The following is a 25,007-nucleotide window of genomic DNA, read 5'->3' as shown; positions in this document are numbered from 1 at the left end:
TGATCACTTTCAAGAAAGAAAGCAGCAACGGGCGGTGGGCCCACCGTCTAAAAGGGAAATGACTTAACTTGGTGCCCTCTCGCACTGAAGAGCGCAATGAAGGCATCCCTTGGGGTATCCACAGTTGAAGCCTTTTTAAAAATTACTTCAACTACAGTAAGACCGCGTAACGTAGGTTACACATATCTGACCCAAAACAGAGACCCAAAGACAGCGCGACATATTAGTAGTCAAATGTGCAATGATTCAAATGATCCCAATGTGATGTCGCATGCCTTTCAGAGTAGGCTATCATCACATTATTTCATTAAGCTGCATTTTTTCCCCAGGGTTGCAATGGGTTGGAGTTCGTGTAGCGTAGTCTATAGACAACAATGACATAGTAGAAATGTTCACAATGTGTGCGCAATCCGACCACGTTGTGCGCGCGTGGGTATTTGTTTCCCACTGCGACAACATATTGTGAAAATTAGAACTCAAGCGGACTCAGAGGAGAATATTATGGATGTTAGAGATTTAAAAGTCCATGCATACATTTATCCCTTCGGGTCTAGAATCATTGCTATTACCCTCCGGCAAGGCATGACAACCACTCATCCACCAACCACCGGTTTCTGAGAGAAGTTACTGAAGACTTATCGTAAATTGATTTAGCAAAACCGGAATAAAATATAAGACATTGCGACATGTAATGCATTATTTGGTTTCTGCTGTCGAAGAGGGATGGTTTTGAGGGCACGGTTGTGTTGACAAAGATTTGTGGACTTTGATAGCGTTGTAATTATTGTATCTGACAGCCACGTGAATCATCAACCAATGCAGCCGAGCTGAGGCGAGACACTCCCAAGCATTTCCGAAGACTTCCTCGTGTCTGAGAACGTACGTACGTACGTCCAAAGGTTGGTCGCGACTTCGGTCGGTCTTGCGTCTAAAGACCAACTGAAGACCAACTTAAGATCAACTCAAGAGCAACTTAAGACCAACTCAAGAGCAACTTACGACCAACTCAAGACCGACTTAAGACGGTTAGCAACGACAAGAATCGAGAAACGGAGTCCAGGTTAGTTCAATAATAGTCATAAATGTCGTGTTGACCATTTAAAAGCCCGGAATCATAATAACACCTGCAGACACCCATATGGAAACGATTTAGTAAAACTTAGTAGAACTTATATGGATCTACTTATATGTTTAACTCCTGAAAGTGGCCCCTTTTGGTGTTTTCTCATACATACTTTATATGATTTACTCCTGAAAGTGGCCTCATTTCCGAGTTGTCTGCAATGTTCTAGAACTCCCCTCACCGTTTTTTTGATGTTTACTGCTGTCTCGGGTATTTGCCAAATTTTGATTCATCCCAACCTGCTTCAGAATGGCAAGTCGCCTGCATGTCCGACCACGTCCTTAAAAGCACCAAAAACATACATTTTAAAAAATATCAACTCACCGGAGTGGTTACTGGTCTTCACTGGTCATCCATATCAAAATTTGTTATGAAAGATGCTTGGCCGATGCCGATGAGTTTTTTTTTGGTTACTTTTTTTTTTTTTTTACAAAAGAGACTGCACTGTAAACCCTCATTTTTAATGGAACCTAACATATTAGATGATTTCCCGCTTTCAACCCAAATATTTTGGATATGCGGAACCTTTTTGACCACCTTGTACATACAACCTGTATCTTTGCACAGAATTGATCAAACTATTTGATTCATTGGTAGCTGGAAAGATTTCATTGGCCAGTTTGAAAGGCAAGTGCTTTGCCACGCCCCTCAATGTATCTGAAGAGTGAATGAGTGGAGCAGCCGTGAACTTGAGTCTGAAGACGAAGTGAAAGTAAAGCGACGAAGTGAAGACAGGAAATATTTTAACGACAAATGAGAGAACGACGAGAAGGAAGAAAAGGAGGGAAAGAAAAGGAACGGTAAGTGTGCGTAATTCATCACCGTTTTCAGACTGGGGGTGTTTCTCAAACCCGAGGACGCATACTTCCAAGTGTATCAGCCTTCGTAGTCATGCACTTGCCGGATGCGGCTGAAGTACTAGCTAGCATTCGAGAGCGTTCGTACAATGGAACGTGCTTGCAAGTGTGGATGTGAACGTCATTGTAGTTCCAGTTCAGATTCCGGTCTTGAATGTTTTGAAAGGAACATGGACGACGGCAGTTTGTGTTGTGTCGTGTGCTGTGTGCCCGCCAACCTCGTTACAGCGAGGTAACAGGCTACCATTGTTTTGCATTATGTTGGATTGTGTTGTGTTTGTTTTGTATTGCAGTGAAATGTCAATACAAACCACCTGTGCCAGTGTCAAACATACTGAATACACATTACAGGCTCCTCAAAGTGTGCGTCAAACAACTGTACGACAAGTCATATCCTAAGTGTTCTAAAAATATATTTATTATCCTTGTCATTTCATGAACTGAATAACAGTAAGTAGGCCTAATTTGCGGCATTGTGTTCAACTGTGGTGGGCCTAATGTTGAATATGACTACAATTTCAACTATACTGTGCTACGGGTACAGGTCTTTTCGTCGAATGGATTCTTGAGAGGGGACCATTCGAACAAAACGTTGGACCATTAGTATAAGGCAGGGGATCTTTAGTCGAGGACGGTCCGTCTACCGCAAAAGCCAACGAAAGGTCCTTAAAATTGAACTAAAGATCCTTAGGTTTCAACTAAAGGTCCCTCCCCTTCAGCCTGCCTATATTAGAAATGTAAATCAGCTTTTTTAATGCTCATTTTAACAGGTTTTCTTCAGCCTGCCTATATTAGAAATGTAAATCAGCTTTTTTAATGCTCATTTAAGGGTTTTGTTTATTTAAATATGTAAATCAGCTGTTAAGTTTTGTTTTTTGTTGATTTAAACATGTAAATCTATAAATAAAATGTACTTACTCATTTTAACTGGTAGGGCTATGTTGTTGGTTTTTTAACGTTTACGTCGTTACATTTTTTGACAATTTACATTTACGCCCTTACATTTTTTGACAATTATCTAGACAATATTTGAGAAGCTTTTTTTTCACGTCGTTACATTTTTTGACAAGTTACGTTTACGCCCTTACATTTTTTGACAATTATCTAGACAGTATTTGAGAAGCTTTTTTTTTTCACTTTTACGCCGTTACTTTACTCCCATCTGCGGGCAGAGAGGCGGGACCAAGCACAGCCTGCTCGCTTTGAATCAAAGCAGTGCGGTTTAATGTGTCTAGAAGTAGGCTATTGACCCTTGTGCTCGCTTTGAATCAGAGCATCGCGCGTCTAGGCTATAGACTAATAGTGCATCTAGAAGTAGGCTATTGACCATTGAGCACATTGTCATGCAGCGAGTTTTCTGACTTTCCGGTAACTTTTTAGATGCGAAGCACCAGCAACAAGAGAAAGCTGTCTCCCAACACTTTGATGTTTCTGATTCTGAATGACAACAAATAGTTCGCGCATGAGCCAGAAAACAATATAGGTCCTAACAGTGTTGAAAACATTACAGAACCCATACACCTGTGTTAAGCCCATGGCTACAGTAGAGAGAGAGAGAGAGAGAGAGAGAGAGAGAGAGGTTAAATCGCTACGTTAACACGCACAGGAGGGCGTTCTCTCTCCGCCGCGTCTTTGCATGAACAAATGAAATGGTAATTGAATAATAGTTTGCCAGTATTGCAGGGTGTATTAAACCCAGTGTACATTGGGGTGCAAGGGAGAGCAAGGAAGAGAGCAGCATCTGTGATTAACCTCTTCGAAATGTGTGCGTAAAACCTGCTGTTAACCAGTGGATTTTGTGAAGCGTGAAGTGTACCCCATTAAAAAAAGCTTTGTTTGATTTCGTGTTTGTATTTTACTTTGACGTTGCCTATAGTCCTCAGTTTATGGGTATTTTCAGTTGACCCCCTACACGTTTTATTTCTGTCATGTAGGGTATTGTAAATAAATCGACCGTATTTTTTTATCATTTTGATTTCGGACTTAATTTAGCCCTTCAATCACCCCTCTCCAATTGCAAACTTTACCCTGATAGAAGAGCATTCGCTACCCTACACTACTCGTTAAGCACTTATTAGCTACGTGTACATGATGTTTTTGAATCGGATCTAATAGATCGGATTTAAGTAGATCGGATTAAGAGTTATTTTGCGACGTGTATACATGGCAATTTCACTTAAATGCGATTAAACGTCTGGGGAAAATAAAGCATTGCGATTGGACTGAGGACACACGTGCTGAGTGAGCCAAATAAGGCGTGGGGGCGTGGTCGCCAAACCTCCGGGGAACTACTGGGACACAAGCTTATCTTCAGCCCAAAAATGAATTCCCTCAGTGGACTCAAGGCTGGTAAAATCCCCTTTGGGTCTGGTTCTTTCAAATGCTAGTTAGCACCCTCCTAGCTTAGAAAAACGAACTGGTGAAAGGGTGATGTGGAGTAACTTTGTTGTGCTTAATTACTTCGTGGGGCACTTTTACATCAATATATGGAAGCCACAACATTTATAGTCGCTTAGGGACTTTAAATTAAGCAAAACTTTCATGTGAAAATCAACAGGAAGTGCCGCCATCTTTTTCTCACTGACAAAGAGCACGGGCTCTTGGCGCCATCGTGTGGTCAACGAGCATGCGTGGAACGACCGGATTTATTGTAATTCTGATTAAAAGGTTACATGACAGAGGAACGTGTTTAATCGGATTTAAAAGAGGAATAAACCACCCACTTTAATCGGACTTAAGTTTAAATCGGAATAAACTTAAATCCTGTTCGGTAAGTGTTTACATGATGTTTCTAAAGTGGAATTAAGTTTTAATGAGATTTAAAGTGAGTTAAATCGGATTTAAATGCCTCATGTAAACGTACCAACTGTCTGACTGATTTTGGCTGCTGCGAATAAGGTAGGTCTATCTTATAAAAAAAAGGGTCTGTCACCGTTTTGGCTGAAGGTTGACACCACGAACCAGATGACAATTGCAGTCTTGCCGCGGGTCTTGGACAGTGCGCTCTCTTTCCGATTCAGATTGCTTCTTCTGAGAAGGCAACTGGCTACCGCAGGAGAGGGGAAAGGTGGCAATATTATCCACAAGCTTGTTGGATAAATTGTGTTTAGCCTATCGCAGATGAGGTTCTGGAATATTTTGTAGTGCATGGGACATTGACAAGGAAAGGTAGCTATGATATCCTCGTGAATAGGTCTTCGACTTTTCAAAATGCCTCCTGCTCGCTTTGAATCAAAGCAGTGCGGTTTAATGTGTCTAGAAGTAGGCTATTGACCCTTGTGCTCGCTTTGAATCAGAGCATCGCGCGTCTAGGCTATAGACTATAGTGCATCTAGAAGTAGGCCATTGACCATTGAGCACATTGTCATGCAGCGAGTTTTCTGACTTTCCGGTAACTTTTTAGATGCGAAGCACCAGCAACAAGAGAAAGCTGTCTCCCAACACTTTGATGTTTCTGATTCTGAATGACAACAAATAGTTCCATGAGCCAGAAAACAATATAGGTCCTAACAGTGTTGAAAACATTACAGAACCCATGTGTTAAGCCCATGGCTACAGGAGAGAGAGAGAGAGAGAGAGAGAGAGAGAGAGAGAGACGTTAAATCGCTACGTTAACACTGCACAGGAGCGCGTTCTCTCTCCGCCGCGTCTTTGCATGAACAAATGAAATGGTAATTGAATAATAGTTTGCCAGTATTGCAGGGTGTATTAAACCTAGTGTACGTTGGGGTGCAAGGGAGAGCAAGGAAGAGAGCAGCATCTGTGATTAACCGCTTCGAAATATGTGCGTAAAACCTGCTGTTAACCAGTGGGTTTTGTGAAGCTTGAAGTGTTAAAAAAAAAGCTTTCGCAGATGAGGTTCTGGAATATTTTGTAGTGCATGGGACATTGACAAGGAAAGGTAGCTATGGTATCCTCGTGAATAGGTCTTCGACTTTTCAAAATGCCTCCTCTCAACATTCAACATGTAAATGGGTTATTCTGTAGTCCAACGCTATCCTGGCAGGAGAATCATTCGTTACAAATACTGCATACACACTCAGCAATTGTGTCTGTTGGTTTTTGTCCTCCAGGTCTTCATAAAATCATCTACCACTGCTGTGATAATTTGACTACACACCGCTGAACAGTTAACAGTTTTTTAGGCTACTGTATTGACAATTGCAGTCATGTCGCTTGTCTTGAACTGTCTCTTCCCGTTCCATATCGTGACAGCCAGATGAGAAGCGCAAAGGTGGGGGCTATCCGCGATCGCGGAGGAAAGCTGTCAATATCCATAGCCTAACCCTTGAACTGTGGAGCAATTACATATTGTTTAGGTTCTTGAATACTTGGAATTAGCATGGAATTAATTTTCCATTAATAAGGAAACGTGTAAGATTTATCCTCAATCCTCCCCGATAATGTTTTTGTCATAGGCCTAATGTTAATGCCCTCCCCAACACATATCCCCAGTACAATATTGCGACACACGCTTGGCACAATGATAGGCCTACTAAATGAGTTCAATGTTCTTGCAACACTTTTCCCAAGAAAAGTCAGTTTTCATTTCGAGATTCCAGAGCAAATCAGCTGGTACTGCGCTGCTCGCTTGCTGGTCAATAAACGTTGAACTGAACCGTGTTGTGTGCATGTGTGGCTATGTGTGTACCATCGTATGTCCATGATCGTCCGTGCTCTTATCATGCAAATGACATGTCATGCAGGCAAGGGCGTCCGTTTGATTTCAAAAGTGCTGGCCCGGACAATTACCATAAACCCGAGTAAGGTTTGAAAAGTGCTGGGTACAAGATAAGGCTACTTCCGATTTGAGGTTTCATGATAAATAGCCTAATACGCATTGGCGTATTGACGCATAATGTGGCCATGTTAAAATTAAAAGCCATCTGCGCTGTCTTGTTTATTTCTGATATCCTGCGCTGAAGTCATCTTTATCATACATATTATTAATGCAACGGTAACTGAGTGGTTAACCCATCATAACTACATGTAGCCTTGCATAATGGTGCACGTCAATTTGTTGTCATAACTTCGCTCTGTCCCTTTTGATTTCCTCAAGCAATTCATCCCTTTTGTCATTGTCCCTGTTTTACTGTTAGTCTTATGGACCTAGGGCGTATCGATCACCATTATTTGCCTGAAACCTGCAAACTAAACACTGCATGCGCGCAGCCACACAGAGCATTCTCTGTGTCAAAGGAACCCTTTCTCCGCGCCTGTGCGGCATTCTCCTTATCGCTCCTAGAATGGCAATACATGTTGGCAGACTTTATTTTGCATAATTCACGATTATCTGGATATATTTGGCTAGGTTACTCAGCAAAGAACATAATTAACGTTAGTGAGGTAACTTTTGGCGTGCTGATACAAACACCAACGGTGAATCACGACGCAGGCCCTACTTCCCCAACCATAGCCTACTGAAAAGGTCCATAGCCATTGTGTTCAACGCCCTTTGATAGGCTCTGCCTGTATCAGGGTCGATAGGCTAATGATGATGTTCAGGGCGCACATCAGTGTTTGGGTTGTCTATGCTTTTTTCTGGAATAGGCTACTGTGCCGATTAGATAGAAATGATCATGTTATGAACCCGAGTTTAGTAGATATCGCGCGGTGAACGAGGCAGCCTGCAAACAGTTTGAAGCGCAATGTGGCTGTAACAAGTTAGAAAGTAGCCAAATCATGTTGCTTGTTAACCTGTTTAAATTATGAGCGTTCCACGAACTATCTTTCTTTGCGCACGCTATAAACTATGGTTAACTATGTATGCTTTATAATGTTGGTAAAGGCGGGATAAGCGGGATAATGTATTGTCCACACGTGACTACGGAAAATACATTTCCCTTCAGAGATAACAGCACTCTGCCTTCGGCGTCGGGGGTGTTATTCGTTATTCACACATTTTCTTATAGTCATGTGTGGACAATACATTATTCCTTAGGCCTACCTTTAAATTGATGTCGTACATTTTAAAACATTTCGTTGATATTGTAGTGGTGCAAACGACTGTAGTTATGAGATGGGCGCCAGCCAGGCAGCAAGACTGCCGTTACCTTTCCAAAAATGAATAAAAATCAGTGACCAACACATTAGAAATAATTCATATCAACACAACGAATATCTTTTCTTATGTTGGAACAGCTCACATCAATGTCTGGCTTTAGCGATTCTTGCGAATGGTGATCTTCTCGGCGCACACTTCATGGTTCCCTCTCTCTTGCTCTCTCGGCTTGTTGCTTCCTGACAGTCTCACCCGCCATTTGAAATTAACTCCATTTTATAGGCTGCACGTGTAGTTCACAGGGGGTAACGCTGTTATCTCACTCCGGAGGAGGCAGAGGCAGTCCATTACAATATAGTATATATAAAATAGGCTATAAAATAGGCCTAATGATAAAAAAGCAGCCTGAACTAAAATTAATAATTAATTTAAAAAAATAGAGACGCACGCACTTTCTACATGGTTCGATTTTTGTTTTCATTGCATTGTGGTGGTAGGCACACAAGTTTGATAAAATATAAAAAATAATAGGCTAATAAAATAGGCAGACTAAACTAAACATCTGCCCAGTTACACGAAAGGTCTGCATGGGTTGAACGTAACGTCCTTAGGTCTTCGACGAAAAATCCTCAGGTACTGCACGAAACGCCCCATGCCTTCTACTAATGGTCCAACGTTTTGTTCGAATGGTCCCCTCTCAACAATTCATTACACGAATCGTCTCGAATTCCTGTGCTACCATGGCAATGTATTATCACTGTACTATTCCACTACATTCCACTACCTTGCCTACATTGTCATTATAATATTATTACAATTCCTGTCCCTATTATTCTGTCGTAGGGTGTTGTGTGTAGCCTATGCATTGGACCGATTTTAGACATGTAGCCTAGTGTTGTTGTTCAACATTGCTTCATATTGTACTGTAACAGTACATGGACATGGAACTACACTGCAATGCCATAACACAGCATAATCACAGTTTGTCATGTTTTTCTTTCGGCAGCCGAGACATTACTGTCAGCTCAACCCAACAGTCCCTGTCCTGCGGCGCTACTTCAGCGGTGAGGACACAAGGCCCGACTTCTGCCTTACTAGGGCCTCAATACAGCTCCTTTTGCGGACCACAGGCTCACACAGGCATCATGGGTGGGGGCCAGAGCTGGAGACTCTTGTGCTTCTCTTCTGGCTGGCCTCAGGGGCATCTTACAGGGTCTTGGCAAGGGTGTTGGACATGCCCCTCTCTACTGTCCACCACATTGACCATCCTGTGATGGATGATGTGATGGCTGTGCGGTGCCTGTTCATCCACCTGCCACGAACCCTGGAGGAGGTAGGTGCTCTTGGGGAGGGCTTTGCCCATCTGGCAGGGCACCAAATATTCTCTAAGGCTGCTGGAGCCATTGATGGCTCCCACATTAGGGTGCAATGTCCTGGGGCCGCTGATGGCCAGGACTATAAAAACAGGAACTTGTTCTCATCCGTGGTCCTACAGGCAGTGTGTGACCACGCGGGACGATTTCTAGATATTTTTGTTGGTTACCCAGGGAGTGTTCATGACTCTCGGATTCTGAAGAATAGCCCTATATCTGTCAAGAGGTCTTACCCCCCTCTGGGGTATTTCATCTTGGCAGATGGTGGCTATCCTTGCCAAACAGAACCTGTGGCGCTTATTACACCGTATAAGCAGCCAGTGAGAGGCGTGGCAGAGCAAAGGTTTAACGCTCATCATTCCCGGGGCCGCATCATCTTTGAGCGTGCCTTCGGGATGATGAAGACTCGCTTCAGGTGCATCTTCCAAGATACACTTGAAGTACATGTTGACTCTGCCTCCAAGGTAATGTGTACTTTACATTCTACACTAATCCAGTTCTGATGGCTTTGGGGATTTACCAAAATGAAGTGGTTACCCCCCTCCCTTGAGCTTTCAGTTAGTTGTTGTCTGCTCTTTCCTTCAGGTCATCTCAGTGTGTGCAGTGCTCCATAACATTTGTCTAAGGGTGGGTGACATCGATCAGGTTGAGATGCACCCCCCACGGGATAATGTGGGTGGCGGAGCTGACGAGGATACACAGAGTGGCAGAGAATGGAGGGAGGCCCTCACCAACGCCCTTAATCCTCTGCTACAGCTGCCCGTCGACCATGATTACGTTCTGCCGGTAAATGGCTTTTAAGCATGTAACAATCAGATAATACACCCATGTTCTGACAAAGTCGGCCAGTGCAAAGTTAAGTTATCTGTTTGTGCGCGTTCCAATCTTTGGGCACTCACAAGTCTCACATGTCTCGGTTCCATGTGGAAACACAAGCTCTGCAACCTGAACCTGCAGTCAAGTTACGCTGTCTGTCTACAGTCTCACCCCAAGTAGTCCATTTTTGACTACTCAATTTTTGACACCCCAAGACTGCAATTTTTGACGTCTTGGGTATTCCTTCCACGTCACATTTTGACTGTCCTCAAAGGCGCCCCCTTGCGGCAGCATAACGTCATTGAGGTTAGGTTTAGGTATAGGTTTAGGGTTAGGCCACATAGTCAAAATGTGACGTGGAAGGAATACCCAAGACGTCAAAAATTGCCGTCTGGTCCAAGGTAGTCAGAAATTGACTAGTTGGGGTGAGACTGCGTTGTGTCTGTTCCTTGAGCCATGCAACGATGCCACGTATTTCACCCACCTTCGCAGTCTTCGAGACAACCAGACAGTTCAGTGTCCGTTTAAAGGCTGCACTTTTGAGAGCAGTGTCTACTCAACATTTAATACACATAAAAGTAACATGCACAGAAATTGATTGGACAATGTTTAACTCAGAAATAGCAGTCAGTGCTGAACAGAGGTGGAATGTAACGAAGTATTTTTACTTCGTTACTGTACTTAAGTAGTTTTTCTGGAATTTGTACTTTACTTAAGTAAAAATAAAAATGTAGACTTTTACTTTTACTTCGTTACATTTTTTGACAAATATCTGTACTTTCTACCCCCTACATTTCTGAATCTGACGTCGTTCCTCGTTACATTTACTGCATTAAAAAGTTTTCCTGTGTAGCGTTGATGTTTGTGGCTGCCATTGGCAGTGGCATTGCTACTGTACGTTTCAACCAATCAGAGGTAAGTATCTGACGAGTCACAACCCGCCCACTCAAAGCACCTAGTGAAGCATCGTGCATGAATATTTATTTCTGAAGAGAACAATGGATGACAACTCAGCAAGTGGTGATGATGACCGTGGCGATGACCGTGGCCACGGCCCCTGGCCATACCTAAATAAACTATTCAAGTTCAAAATGTATCAGGAGAATTCGGTGGTGTTCAATTGCTTGCCCTGCAGGCCGAAGGTGAAGGAAGTGTATGCGTACAAGAATTCGCCATCGAATTTAAAAAAACATCTTGAGGTAAGGATAACTACTGTGTGGTGCTTCGCCGTTCTGTGACTTGGTTTTTTAGCTATGCTAACTGGAGTTTACAGAGAACAGGTGCGGTCGAGTAGCCCAGTATTAAAAATAACATTCAGATTTGATTTTGTGCAGGTAGAATCTGACACATAACTGAATCCCAATTTAAACCCCGCTATGTTTCCTCAATGTGTTTTTGTCGAACCGAAGGGTTTCGTTCACATGTGCTCGGTGGCAGCTAATGTGTTAGCACTTCGGCGCAATTTGACATCCTGCAAGCACATGTAGAACTAACACGCGTGCAGTTCAACGAACGTGCCATCTCCTCGCTTACCATTTACGCATAGGGGTATGAGGAAATTATCATGAGTGCACATATGCTGCTAACCGAAGTGTATGCATTATCATTATTACATTGCCAGGATTTTTTTATAACTAGCGTAGATTACTAGTTTTAGTCATGCCACCCCTTCCCTAGCTTCTAGCTTCTATGATTTGATTGCCAAACTGGTGTGTCTTTTGTTTCCCGCCACACAACGCGCGAAACCCAGGATGGGTTTCTGGAATATCATTGAATTTATTACAAGTTTTTCTACATTTACTCATGAAAAGTTATGGAATATTATAATTTTGCATGCACAGTAATGCCAGTAATAACCTTCGCAAACCTCGTTACGTGTCAAAAAAAAGTGTCAAGTGTTAACTTGAAAAGGCGTCGCACCAACCACGCCAATGCACTAGCGTGCCATTCACTAAAACTTGATGACGGCCTGCCGGATTGTGCCACATTCCATAATACTGTGAGCGCACTGAAGTTTGTCAGTTTTGAGTTTTCACACTTTTGAAAGCTTTTTAACATCATTTATTGTTATTGAAGTGGTCATGGAAATAAATAGTTTTGGGTCTGGAAACCTAACTTTCTTCAGACACTTCCAAATAGCACATTAACCAAGGGCCGTACATTTGAGGAGGATTCTGTCACCATGTTGTCATTTTCTTTTTTAAATCCACACTTAATGCATTCGCCTTAATCTGTACGTTTGACTATAAAATTATCATTTTGTCAAACCTGGAAAATAATTTGCACTGTAATATTATCTTATGGTAATACTCATGTTGTGAAAACTATATTTGGTACTTTTTTATCCTGTATTATATTTATATTCTTAAATGACTATTGCTCTGCTTTATTGGTAGTATATGACATGACTGATAATGTTATTGTCTTTTTTATATAGCGAAAACATAAATCCCTGCTCCCAGTCTACATGGAGGCAACAAAGAAAAGGCATCATGCAACAGTCTCTGGAGTTGGGGGAGTTGGGGGACCAACCAAACAACGGAGGCTGGATGACAACAAATCAACACAAAAGTCAATGGATCTTGCTGTAGTGCATTTCATAGTTGATGGATTGCACTCCTTTGGAGTGGTTGAACAACCAGAATTCATGAAAATGCTTAAAACTCCGCCTTGCAACTACAATGTAATGTCGCGTACAACACTCCGCAACTACATACAACAGCACACTCAGACGATGAAGAAAAACGTAAAGACCAGAATGAAAGAATTGGATTGTGTCGCTACAACCACAGATTGTTGGACAGCCCACCGGCAGAGTTTCCTTGGCCTGACTGCCCACTGGATCGACCCAGACTGTCTCAAGCGGGAGTCAGCTGCTCTGGCATGCAGGCGAATTAAAGGCTCACACACACACGAGAATTTAGCCAGCTGTCTCAATGAAATCCATGCAGAGTATGGAATCAGTGGAAAGATATGCAGGACAACCACAGACAATGCCTCAAACTTTGTGAAGGCCTTCAGAGTTTTTGGCTCAGAAAATGCCATTTCTGTGGACAGTGAGACAGATGATGATTCTGAAGAGGAGACTGAAGCTGTTGACGTTGATGCATTGATGGAGGTCGAAGATGACTCATTCCAGTATCAACTCCCCAAACATCACCGCTGTGCCTGCCATCTCATCAATCTGATTGCAACTGTCGATGCTAAAAAAGCGGAAGCAAATGCTGCCTACAGGAACACATCTCGCTCAGCTTTTGCCAAGTGCTTTGGTCTTTGGAACAAGAGTGCCCGCTCAGCTACTGCGGCAGAGGTCATAGAAAAAGAGTGCAAACTCCAACTTGTTCGTCCAGTTGAGACCAGGTGGAATTCCCACTTCCTTGCTGTTGAGCGGCTAATGAGAATCCTGAGAGAGAGTGGGGAAGGAGCCATCAGAGCAGTAACCATTGCTCTTAAAGTCCCCATGTAAGTATGATTGGAACCAGATATATTTATAATAATATGAAATGTAAACACATATTGGGGATAAGGTTAAGTGATTTGTGTAACACAATGCATCTAGATATGTAGCATTACTCATATTGTGTTCTATTGTGGTGTGTACTACAGGTTCAGCCCTGCAGAACTGGAATTCCTGTCCGAATATGCAGCAGTCATGAAACCTGTCTCCAAGGCCCTGGACATCCTGCAGGGAGAGGTGAATATACAGATATTCAAATAACTTCCTATTTGAATGTCAATGTATGAGTGTCAATGTGTATTATAGAAATAGTTTGCCATCTATATATTTTACGTTTTAAAGATGCACTGTGTAAGGCTGTGGCCTGAAAAGGTGTTGCAAGGATGCTTCTTATAGAAATTGTGCTGCCTATTGCCAAAGTTGGTGTTTCATGAACATGTACAAAGTAATAAGCTAGTATTTACTAGTATGACCAAAGTACAGTAAGTTTTGCTGTTAAAAATGGCTATTCCTGGAAATTCAAAATAGACGACCATGGTCCATGACAGGTCCTGGCTGATGTACACACCCAGGAATATGGAGATGAACTGCATTTTCTAATGTATTGTGATACAACATACAAGTCATTGTTATGTTGGTTTCAAAAGGGCATCCACATGGGATGGCTGGTGCCAACAGTCACCGTTCTCACAGAGAAATTGCACCTCCTTCAAGCTTCATGCAAGCTCTGCAAGCCACTCGTCTTGGCCATTCAGGATGGAATCCAGCGCCGGTTTGGTGACATGCTGTCGGACCCCGAGTTCATAGCTGCCGCAATTCTACTCCCGAAGTTCCGCACTTCATGGACAAGAAATGACGACTTGCTGAAGTTGGGTAAATAAATAAAATTGTCAATACAGACCCTCCAAGAACTTGCCAGTTTATCAAAAAAGAGTATTGTCAGTAACAGACTACATATATGGTCGATGGGTGTCAAGTAGTATAAAATCTTGACTTAAACCTTGATAAAAACTTTCTTAGTCTGCTTTTCCTGTAATATTGGTGCCAGATATATGCAAATACTGTTATGCGGTTTCATGTTTTGAGTAAACAGGCAAACTGTACCATTACAAGTCTGCTTGTAATTAAATCTGAACTCTTAACTCTTTAAAAGTAAAAGTATACTCATTGATTGTTGTATTCTGTATTTTTATTATTTCTTGTGCAGGCATGGACTACATAAAGAGATGTTTGGGAACAGACACAGATGGAATGCCATCTAACCACCATGGGTCAGACGACGATGACGATGACTTCTTCTCCTTCTCAAGGGGAAATTCCCAGGAGTCAACACGCCAGCTGGATGGCTATCTGGCCAGCTCCGTCACGTCAATGGACATTCTGAAGTCAGTGCCGGCAATTCTTAAATTGTCAATAAAACTAAACACACCATTGCCTGCATCTGCAGCCTGCGAGCGCCTGTTTAGTACTGCAGGTCACATATTTTGTGCAAAAAGAGGCAGGCTTGGGTCAGGAAATTTTGAAAACCAACTGTTATTGAAATTGAACAAAGCTCACTGGTAATTTAACAATCAGATTGTTCAGAACCAGCAGACAGACACACACACACACACATGCGCACACGCACATAGGCTCAGAGGGGCACATTACATTGCGCATTATACATAATTGACACAATCTAAAGCCAACTTGTGTATCTTGGCCTCATCAGAGACCGAGAAAGATTATGGGTTGCTAGAGCCTGTGGTGTGATGACACCAAGATAAACAAGTCTTCTTAAGATGATGTCAAGCATGTATGGTGGTAAAGAGTGATTTAGTATAAAGAAAAGTTACCCGTCTGTAAAAGCAGCTCCATTATGGACATTCTCAGGTCAGGCTATACATTATTGACCTCATATAAAGCCAATTTGTTAATCTTACTCTGTTCCTCTCTGATGAGGCCAAGATAATGGGTTGCTTGCTAGAACCATGTTGTGTGGTCTGATGACACTAAGGTAGACACACAGTTAGCCTTATCTCAAGATGTTTTTCTAAATTTGATGGCGAGTTTTTGAATGCTATCACTTCCTTGGCCTTCGGCCTAAATGGCACACATCTGAATACTGTACAACTAGATATTTGCAGCCTGCGAGCGTCGTTTTAGTAAGCAGGGCATATATTTTGTGCAAAGAGGCAGGATTGTTTAAAAAAAATGAACCTAGTAATGTTACCAAATTACATACACACACACACACACACACACACACACATGCACACACGTTCTTCAAACTACTGTACGTTATTGACACAATCTAAAGCCAATGTGTTTATCTTGGCCTCATCAGACCACACAACATGGTTCTAGCAAGCAGCCCATAATCTTATCAAGCAGCTCCCAGCAGGGCACTTGTTATTGAAATTGCACATGCACACAGCGCACACGTTCACACCACTATACATTATTGACATCATCTAAAGCAAATTTGTATATTGGGCTCATCAGAGACAGAGTAAGATTACAGGTTGCTAGAACCATGCTGTATGGTGTGATGACACCGAGAGAAACAAATCTTAAGATGATGTCAAGCATGTATGGTGATAAAGAGTGATTTGTACAAAGTAAAGTTACCCGTCTGTAAAATAAAGTATGGTATAGGGACTGTCATGTTTTATAGTGTGTATAAAGTTCTTGTTAGTGTTTATTGTGTTGGGGTGAAATTTTGCTTTCCCAAATGAAAAGATGCAGTATAATTACTGCATTTGTATACTTTTCTTACTCTTCTTATTGAAACATTGATGACACTTTCTATGAATGTTGTATTCTACTTATAAGTCTTTACAAGCACATTCATTCAAAGGGTTATAGTCAAGTGTACTTTTTTGTCAAAAATCTTTAAAACAGGGGTAGCACAGAAGTTTGAAATTGCGTTTGATCAGTCTCCAATGTGCATATAAACTAAACATGCATACATACTACAACATGCATAAGAAATTGACAAAAAAACACACACACACACACACACTTATAATGCCTGGGTTATAATGCCTTCGTAAAGCTGGTTGTAAAATCAACCAATACAAACTTCATGCAAAGATTTTCTTCTTATTTCTTCTGCTTGATGTAACAGAATGTTGATGGAAAAATAAAGTCAAAGCACTTGTTATAACTTGCTGTTGTGTTCTTTTTCTGTTCTCAATATGTTGATAAGGACATTACTTCACCAGCAACTTATTTTTGTGTGAGACAACACATTGATTTACAAGTAGGACTATGCACTGCATTGCCAATCACACACAATATCGACACCAATCTTTCAGTAAACCTCCTGTTTATTGCTGTGAACATTTAGAAAGTGACATTGGCAGTCTGCAGTTACGTAATTAAGTAGCCTACTATAGTGGCACAGCAGACATGGAAAAATGCAGCCCATTGCGCGAGTACTTTCTACTTTTTTACTCAAAAGTAAATTTAAAAGTTAGTACTTATAACTTTTACTTAAGTAATTTTTTTCTTTACCACTTTTACTTTTACTTGAGTAAATATTTCGCAGGGTACTTCTACTTTTACTTAAGTACACAACTGCAGTACTTCTTCCACCTCTGGTGCTGAAACAGAAGGGGAAGACTGTAGTGACTGTGATGTTCCTCTGGAGATGATTGTTGGGGATACAGATAATGACGATGACGACGATGAAGCACCTACCGCTGAGCCTCAGCACTTGTGGGAAGATTTGGAGCATAAACTGGCTGCCTTGTTTCTAAAAATGCAAACACTGTTAAGAAATTCTCTGCATTTATACATGTATTATTGAAAATATAAAATGTGATAAAAATATAACCTGTAGTTAGGACTTTTGTTTGCTGTATTTCTAGTTAAACTCTGTTTGGTTAAACCCTGTGTGAATTCTGTTCCTGTGTGAGCTCTTGCTGTAATGTATGTGACATCTGTTGGAGAAGATAGGCCATCTCCTCCACGGTTGTCTCAGATAAATTACCACTTCTCTGAACTATTATCTTGTCTGTTTCTCCTTTTTGTCAGCCGAACTATGACCTTATATGGTTCTGTTTCTCATTTTTGTCAGCTGAACTATGACCTTATTTGGTTAAACTAAAGATTCTGTTACTTGTTAGGGGCTAATGAAGGCATGACCACTGCTGTCAGAAAACGGGGCTTGTGTCATTTCTGTAACATCTCTGTGATGAACAAGACACACACACACACACAGTGACAAACAATAACATTCATAGGCAACAGTAAACGCTGACACGATAACAAACATTGGTATTTGCAAACAGTCACATGCGACAAACATTGATTTACGATTACGAACCCAAACACTGATGTTTCCCCGACTTCGCCAAACAGAAACGCAACAAAATAAACATACACTCTCGATTAGCGCAGGTTAAGTCCTGTTCGTTATTAGAACCCTTTCTGTGTTTTTTGTTGAGCTATCCATTTTTGGCCAGTGGTTATAAGTTCAGTGGCATTTGTTTGGGGAGAGTTTGTGTGGTGTGCGCGCGTTGCGCGCCGCCTCAGTGGGGCTGCGTTCAAGCGCCAGTTTGCTGTATTTAACTTAACTTTTGTGGGCATCTGTGGGTTATTTCCAAACAACCTCTCAATGTAGTTGTATAGTTAAGTGACCAATAAAGTACAAGTACTAATGTGAATCGTATTAATTGTACATGTGAATGGTGACACCTTGTATATTTTATATTTAGAGCCAAGACCACGCGTTCACCACTGATATGTGGTTGGAGGAGAGGACCAACGCAAATTACATTACAGTAACCGCACACTACATCCACAACTGGGAGATCAAAAACCGTGTCCTGGCCACAAGGGAAGTCATAGGAGTCAAAACTGGGGACCACATCCGCACCGTCGTCGAGGATACACACATGGTATCTTTCTAATTGTTTTCATGTATGTGCTGCTCAGCAAAGCAGCAAAGCTTACTGGATGAGAGTCTCTACTGTACATACACCGCAATGAACCAGAGGCTAGTCATCCGATTCAACAATGGGGGAACAGAACTAGTACCCAATACATGGGTGAAGGGTGACAAAGTCTACTGGCCACCCTACCCTGGCAAGGACAGTGCCAAACTCCACAAGGCCTCAAGGAGGAGGGATGAACCAACACCTGAATGGCGCATCTATCTACATATTAGATTTCTCCACACTTTTGGTGAGTGTTGTCAAATAATGTTACATTTGATGAACATGTCATGGTTGTCCGCACTTGCTCCTATCTGAAACCAATTCTACATTATAGACACATGAGGCAGCATGGAGGTCCCTGGACCGGTATTTGAGAGGACTGTGCGACACAACAGATATGCAGTCAGATGTGGACGGCAAAAGAAAAAAGAGGTTTCCTTTAAACTTACAATTTCAAAACCATTCTGGCAGAGTTCCCACTATGTAAGCTACTTGGGCACCTGAATTTCCCTCCGGGGATCAATTAAGTAACTGAACTGAACTATTATAAATGTAATATTAGCCAGATATGCATCACCTATGGCTTTCTGGTAGTCTCTCATAAAACATACTTTACCCCAATAAAACCGACTTCATTGCAATTCCCTGACTTTATGCGAAGTAAATACCCCAACATACAATCAGTTAATTCATTAGTTATACAAAATCAGTTCATAAAGAGTCAATACATAGTATATTCAGTAAATAAATAAATAAAGTCATAAATTAAAAAATAAATTAATTAATTTGCCATAAGACAGAGTCACGGTCAACCAATCCTCCACGACTTCCAGAAAGACAAAGAGCTCAAGCTTGCCCCAAAATTAAAAGAAAGCACACTGACGCCATCCCACTTTGGCAAAATGAAAGTATCCAATGCCTTGAACTTCTTCAGTCACTCTGTGAGTTCTGTGCTGCGCTACCTAGTTCATTCAGAGGATCATACCGATCTCCTGACAACAGCGTGGTTCCTGGATTTCTGGAACACCTGGTTCGACCTAATGTCAAGTCCACACTCCGTCATGGCATTGAGTCAGGTGAACCCAGAATCCTATGAAGCGGCGCTTTCACATCTGCGCTCGGCTGTCTGGATCACAAGGAGGTTATCAATCGGGGAGAAGGGGCACTGGAAACCTGTGCAGGCAGGCATCATTCTATCTACGTCTTCTATCCTTGACATCCAGAATGAAGTGCTTTCACAGGGCTTCACATTTTTGCTCACTTCTCGGTTGTCCCAGGACTGCCTGGAAAATCTCTTTGGCTGCATCTGAATGCGAAATCCAACACCCACAGCACTGGAATTTAAGCATGCACTGAAAACCATCTCAGTAGCACAATTTCTTAAATGCCCCTCAAAAGGCAGCTATGATCAAGACGATCGTGCTTTCCTCGCTGAATTCCTCGATCAGCCAAGAGATCAAGCCATAACGTCGCCTGAAGATTTGGAGCACCGTTCAGCATTGCCAGTGCTGGTAGAAGCAGAGAGGAGCAGCCTGCACTATGTCGCCGGGTAGGCCTACTGCATAAATAAAGTTTTAAAATTGAGGAAAGTTTGTTCAGAATGTGTCAAAGCTGTGAACACGGATCGCTGCCCTAAACCACAAATGCCTCACACACACCACGTATACAATTACTGAGGACATTAATTAAAAAAACACTTGGCGGATCGTTGCCTCATGGAAAAAAAAGAAAAGAAAGAAGGGGAAAAAAAATAACATTAAAAAAACAACAAATTGATCTACTTTTATATTGTGTTATATTGTATATTGTGTTATACTATTATATTGTTTGAATTCAGTCTAATGTGTTGTCTGTCCATGTAAGCATAATTCTATCGCACTTGCTGCCTGCAGTACAATCAAAACATTCAAACCTAAATAAATGTCAATGTAATTGAGCTCATTTTGATACAACTGTGTGTGTCTGTTTTTTCCGTGGTGAGGTGGGGGGTGGGCTATAACTCCAGAAATCACACTAACAGTAACACGAGTTTTATTTGTATAATTTCTGCATAATTAATACCCCCAATACATGTATTATTCAATTAATAATCATTTGATATATAGCCTAGTCTTCTATATAATAACACTCAGGGTTAGGGAGGTTACTTTTGAAATGTAATCCGGTAAAGTTACAAGTTACTTTTTAAACAAGGCCGACAGGGGGACAACAGATGCGTCCCTCTATGCCAGTTCCAGCAATGCAATTTTTTCCCCCAAAACACCCCCCTGGCCTCCTCCTAACCTGTCAACGCCCCCCTGAGGATGTACTTTTTGTTTATTGGTCATCATGGACACTCCAAATAATGTGGCAGGCAGCAAAATGGCAAGACATGGCTTTATTTTTTGCAGTTTAGGCTATAATAAGCTTATCATTCTTGGATTTGGAAAAGAACCATATGATTTCAAATAGATGAAGTAGGCTACATTACAAATGACCAGACATTTATTAGTATCAACCTTTAGTATCACGCCATTTCAGCATCATGTGCATGTGGGAAAGAATTTAAACATCGACAAATAATAAATAAATAAAATCGTTTGGGTGAATCATGCGCTTATGGGTTCACCCTTTAGGTGAATTATGCGCTTATTTTTCAAAACCAGTTTCACCGTCAAGGCACAAAGCAGTGAGCTCCCGTGCCAGAGTTTACCAAATTCACACGACTACAAAGCAATTACGAAAGACACGTTCTGTCCTGTGCTCTCTCTGAGCGCAGCGAAAAGCACCTGTGGGGTACGAGCCCGCCAAAGAAAGAACCTCCCTGTAGGCTACGAGTAGGCTAAACACACCGTATGTCAAATGGCCCAGCTGTCTACTTGTAGTTCGAGCACCATGCTCCAGTGCGCAGCGCAAACTGACTAGGGTACTGAAAAGGCAGAAGTAAACTCGCTGGGGATATTAAAAGGGAGGCTCGTAAGCTACACACAGACCTCTTAACCCGAGTTTGTGGACTGGAGAAAAGCGGAGGAAAATGTGAATGTTATGAAAGAAAAAAAAGCTAACCAAATGTTACAGGTCCACGTTTAGAGGAAGAGCTGCGCTGCGGGTCGCCTGTCAACTAATTACAGTTCCATGTCGTGGAGCGTTATGCAATGCAAACGCCCCTCTATCCACGCACAAATGAAAATGTGAATGTTTTGAAAGGAGAAAAGCTATAACCAAATGTTACAGGTCAATGTTTAGAGGAAGAGCTGTATGCGCTGCGGGTTGCCTGTCAACTAATTACGGTTCCATGCCGTGGAGCGTTATGCAATGCAAACGCCTCTCTATCCGAGCACAAACATCTGTGTCAAAAACTGCCTGCCAACTTCTAAATCGTTCATTTCCGCGAGTTTCTGACGAACCAAAATAAAGTTGCCTCCCATTGTCCAAACGCAAAACAATGGCGAAAATTGAATGCCCCCCTCAGTTGTCTCACAATGCTATCAGCCGTCTTGCCTGTTTGGTAATACGTTCTGGCTTGCACGCATTCGCTCCGGTCCAAAATGGCAACTCTGCCGCCTTGTGGCCACAGTAGGAACAATTGAAGGAATGCGTTTCAGACGGACATTGAAGGAATGCGTTTCAGACGGACGGACGGACGGACAGACAGACCCTCTTATAGAGATGCTGGGACGCATCTAAAAATGCATTCAGTGAAGTAATCTCATTAGATTACATCGTGCCCAAATATAAACATCCCCCAAACCGAGGCGAGCATCCAGACTCATCCTACAGTTCTACCGTCTGCAATCGCGATTATGTACTGCTGATAACATCGTTATTTTTATAAATCTCGACACAACGTATCACCAGGGTCCCTGTACATGAACTTGACCATCGTTGTGAATATTATTGCTGTACATTACTTAAATATCGACTTTGACGTTGGCTCTACCTAGGCAACAACTCGGAAGTAACGCTTGAATGCACTGCTGAGCACATCAAGACTATGCTGACAAAACCCTCTTTTAAGCAAACCCCTTCTATACGAACAAACTTGTTATCGTTTGTTTTCACATGTTGGGAGGTTGTTCAGATACATTGCTGTAAGTCCTTTGTATTTTAGATCCAGCGATTTGGACGGTATGCTGCCCATAGGGTTACACTGTAGAATCCTCTCCATGGGGAACGAAAATGGCGTCCATGATTCGAGTTGGCCAGACTCTCTCTATATACGGCTCTGACCGTAACTATTATGGTAACTGTAGCCTACTTTTTCAATAAATGAACCAAGTATTTTATTGGTTCAAAATACAGTAGACACATGGTTTTATTCATTCCACTGGTAGTCTGTTTTGCTTAAATAGGAATATTGGCATGTCTCTAATTCTGGCCTCCTTCCAATTATGGCCTGGTCCAAGATGCACTTGAGTAAATACAGGCCCCGGCCAATATTAGAAGATTTACGGTATACATATCACAGACAAAGGACTTACAGCAATGTATCTGAACAACCTCCCAATATTTTATTTTACTATTTTACTTGTTCTGTCAACACCATCAGCCACTTAGGTACATGTTGTGTTGATGTATCACAATGAAGAACTTGAAGTTGAAATTGAAGTTGAAACCAATCTTACGGTGGTGACTGATTATCTTGTTCCACATGTGACTGATTTGTACTGGTCAATGAAACATTATAAGACATTCTTATTCATTGTGACCCAATATTATACTTTAGTCTAGGCTCAACTGAGGAGTACCGTATTTTTTGGACTATATGTCGCTCCGGAGTTTAAGTCGCAACGGCCCAAAGATGCATTTTGAAGAGGAAAAAAACATACGTTGCTCCGGACTAATCGTCGCACATTTTTGAAAGGTTATTCTATCCATGGAATCTATGTTGTGATAACTGGCGCATGGTAAGCTGCTGGTCAAAGACGGCATTGTTTTATAAACCAGCATCTGAAGCAGTGGCAACGCATTCAGAGGTGGTGGTAATGCACCAACTAAGATGGTTTGCCAACCGCCATAAAACCACAAAAAGAAAAAGAAGAAGCAGTGATAACGCGCCATGTTGCCCTGTAGTCAGAACAACATTCAATTTTCGGCATTGTTTTGCGTTCGGACCGTGGGAGGCTTCGAGGCAACTTTGTTCTGTCTCCAGAGCACGCATTTCTCTACCCCCATTTCTGAGACTTCAGCCCATGACGGTATCAAAGGTGAGGGGGATTTCATCCATGTTGTGTAGCCTATGGTAGTGTCACGTTGTGCTCGTTTGTCAGAAACTCGCGGAAATGACCGATTTTCACCTGGAAGTCGGCTGACTGTCTTTAATAACACAGACGCTCGTTCTCGGATAGAGAGGCGATTGCGTTGCATAGCGCTCCACGAGAGGGGATTGCATTGCATAACGCGATAAATCCACGAGGTCCCTGACTTCCGCAAAAAGTCCTATTCATTTCTTTGGCAATGTCATGGAGCCCGTAACAAGACCGTTGACTCGCAGCGCGCACGTTGTTCGAGAACACATTTGTCCTGTATTCAGCTCTTCTTCTAGACGTGGGCCTTGAACCTTCAGATAGCTGTTTTTGCTTTTGTTTTCACAACATGCACATTTTCCTCCGCTTTTCTCCAGTCCCCAAACAGTTTTCCATTGCATCCAAACTTTCGTTCAGCTGCCCTATTGCCATTTTCGGCAGCATATTTAATTACTTTCAGCTTGAACTCAGCAGTAGGCTATATTAACTTCTTTTGGGTGGTATATTTCTATTCAGTCGTCATTGTAAATGCTATTTTTGGTTGTGGTAAGTTGTATCATTTTTTCTATCAGTGGTATCAGGCAACACAACATAGGCCTAGTTGCGTACATAGTGCTCCTGTGGAGGAAAAAAAACATAATATATCGCACCAGAGTATATGTCGCATGTCCAGCCAAACCATGAAAAAAAGTGCGACTTGTAGTCCGAAAAATACGGTACTTGGAAGCTTTTGTACAGACAGAGGTGACAAAAACTGTCTCTTTTGAATAACATGCATCGTTAGTTTCCCTGTTTTAGGCACCTCACTTCTCAAAAGGTATAATTTACTGTTATAACCTAAAACTTCAACTTTGTCTTTCTGTGCACAATATGTGTTGGGTATTGATAGAGACGTGTATACACTGCATCATCAGTGAAGTTTTGTGCAGCTTGAAGTGTTAATTATCAGCTACACCACCATTGTTATCTGAGGGAAAAGGTGGTGATGAACACTATTCTTTTCTACCTTTCCTGAAATTGTTTTTTTTTTAATGTTTTCACCCGTCTCCTTTTTTCTTCTTCACAAATTGTTTATCTCCCTCCGTCATCCTACGCTCCTTTACCTCTCTGGCTGAAGAGCTTTTGGGAGTTTTAGAATCTCCTCCTAATATCCTTCCGCAATATCTTTTTGATTGATATTTCCCAAGCACGGTTTCTCTATATTTTTTTAAGGTGCCCCACTCATGGCAC

The sequence above is a fragment of the Engraulis encrasicolus genome, chromosome 8 (assembly GCF_034702125.1).
Source record: "Engraulis encrasicolus isolate BLACKSEA-1 chromosome 8, IST_EnEncr_1.0, whole genome shotgun sequence".
NCBI lineage: Eukaryota > Metazoa > Chordata > Actinopteri > Clupeiformes > Engraulidae > Engraulis > Engraulis encrasicolus.
Note: the sequence above shows the minus strand (reverse complement) of the source record.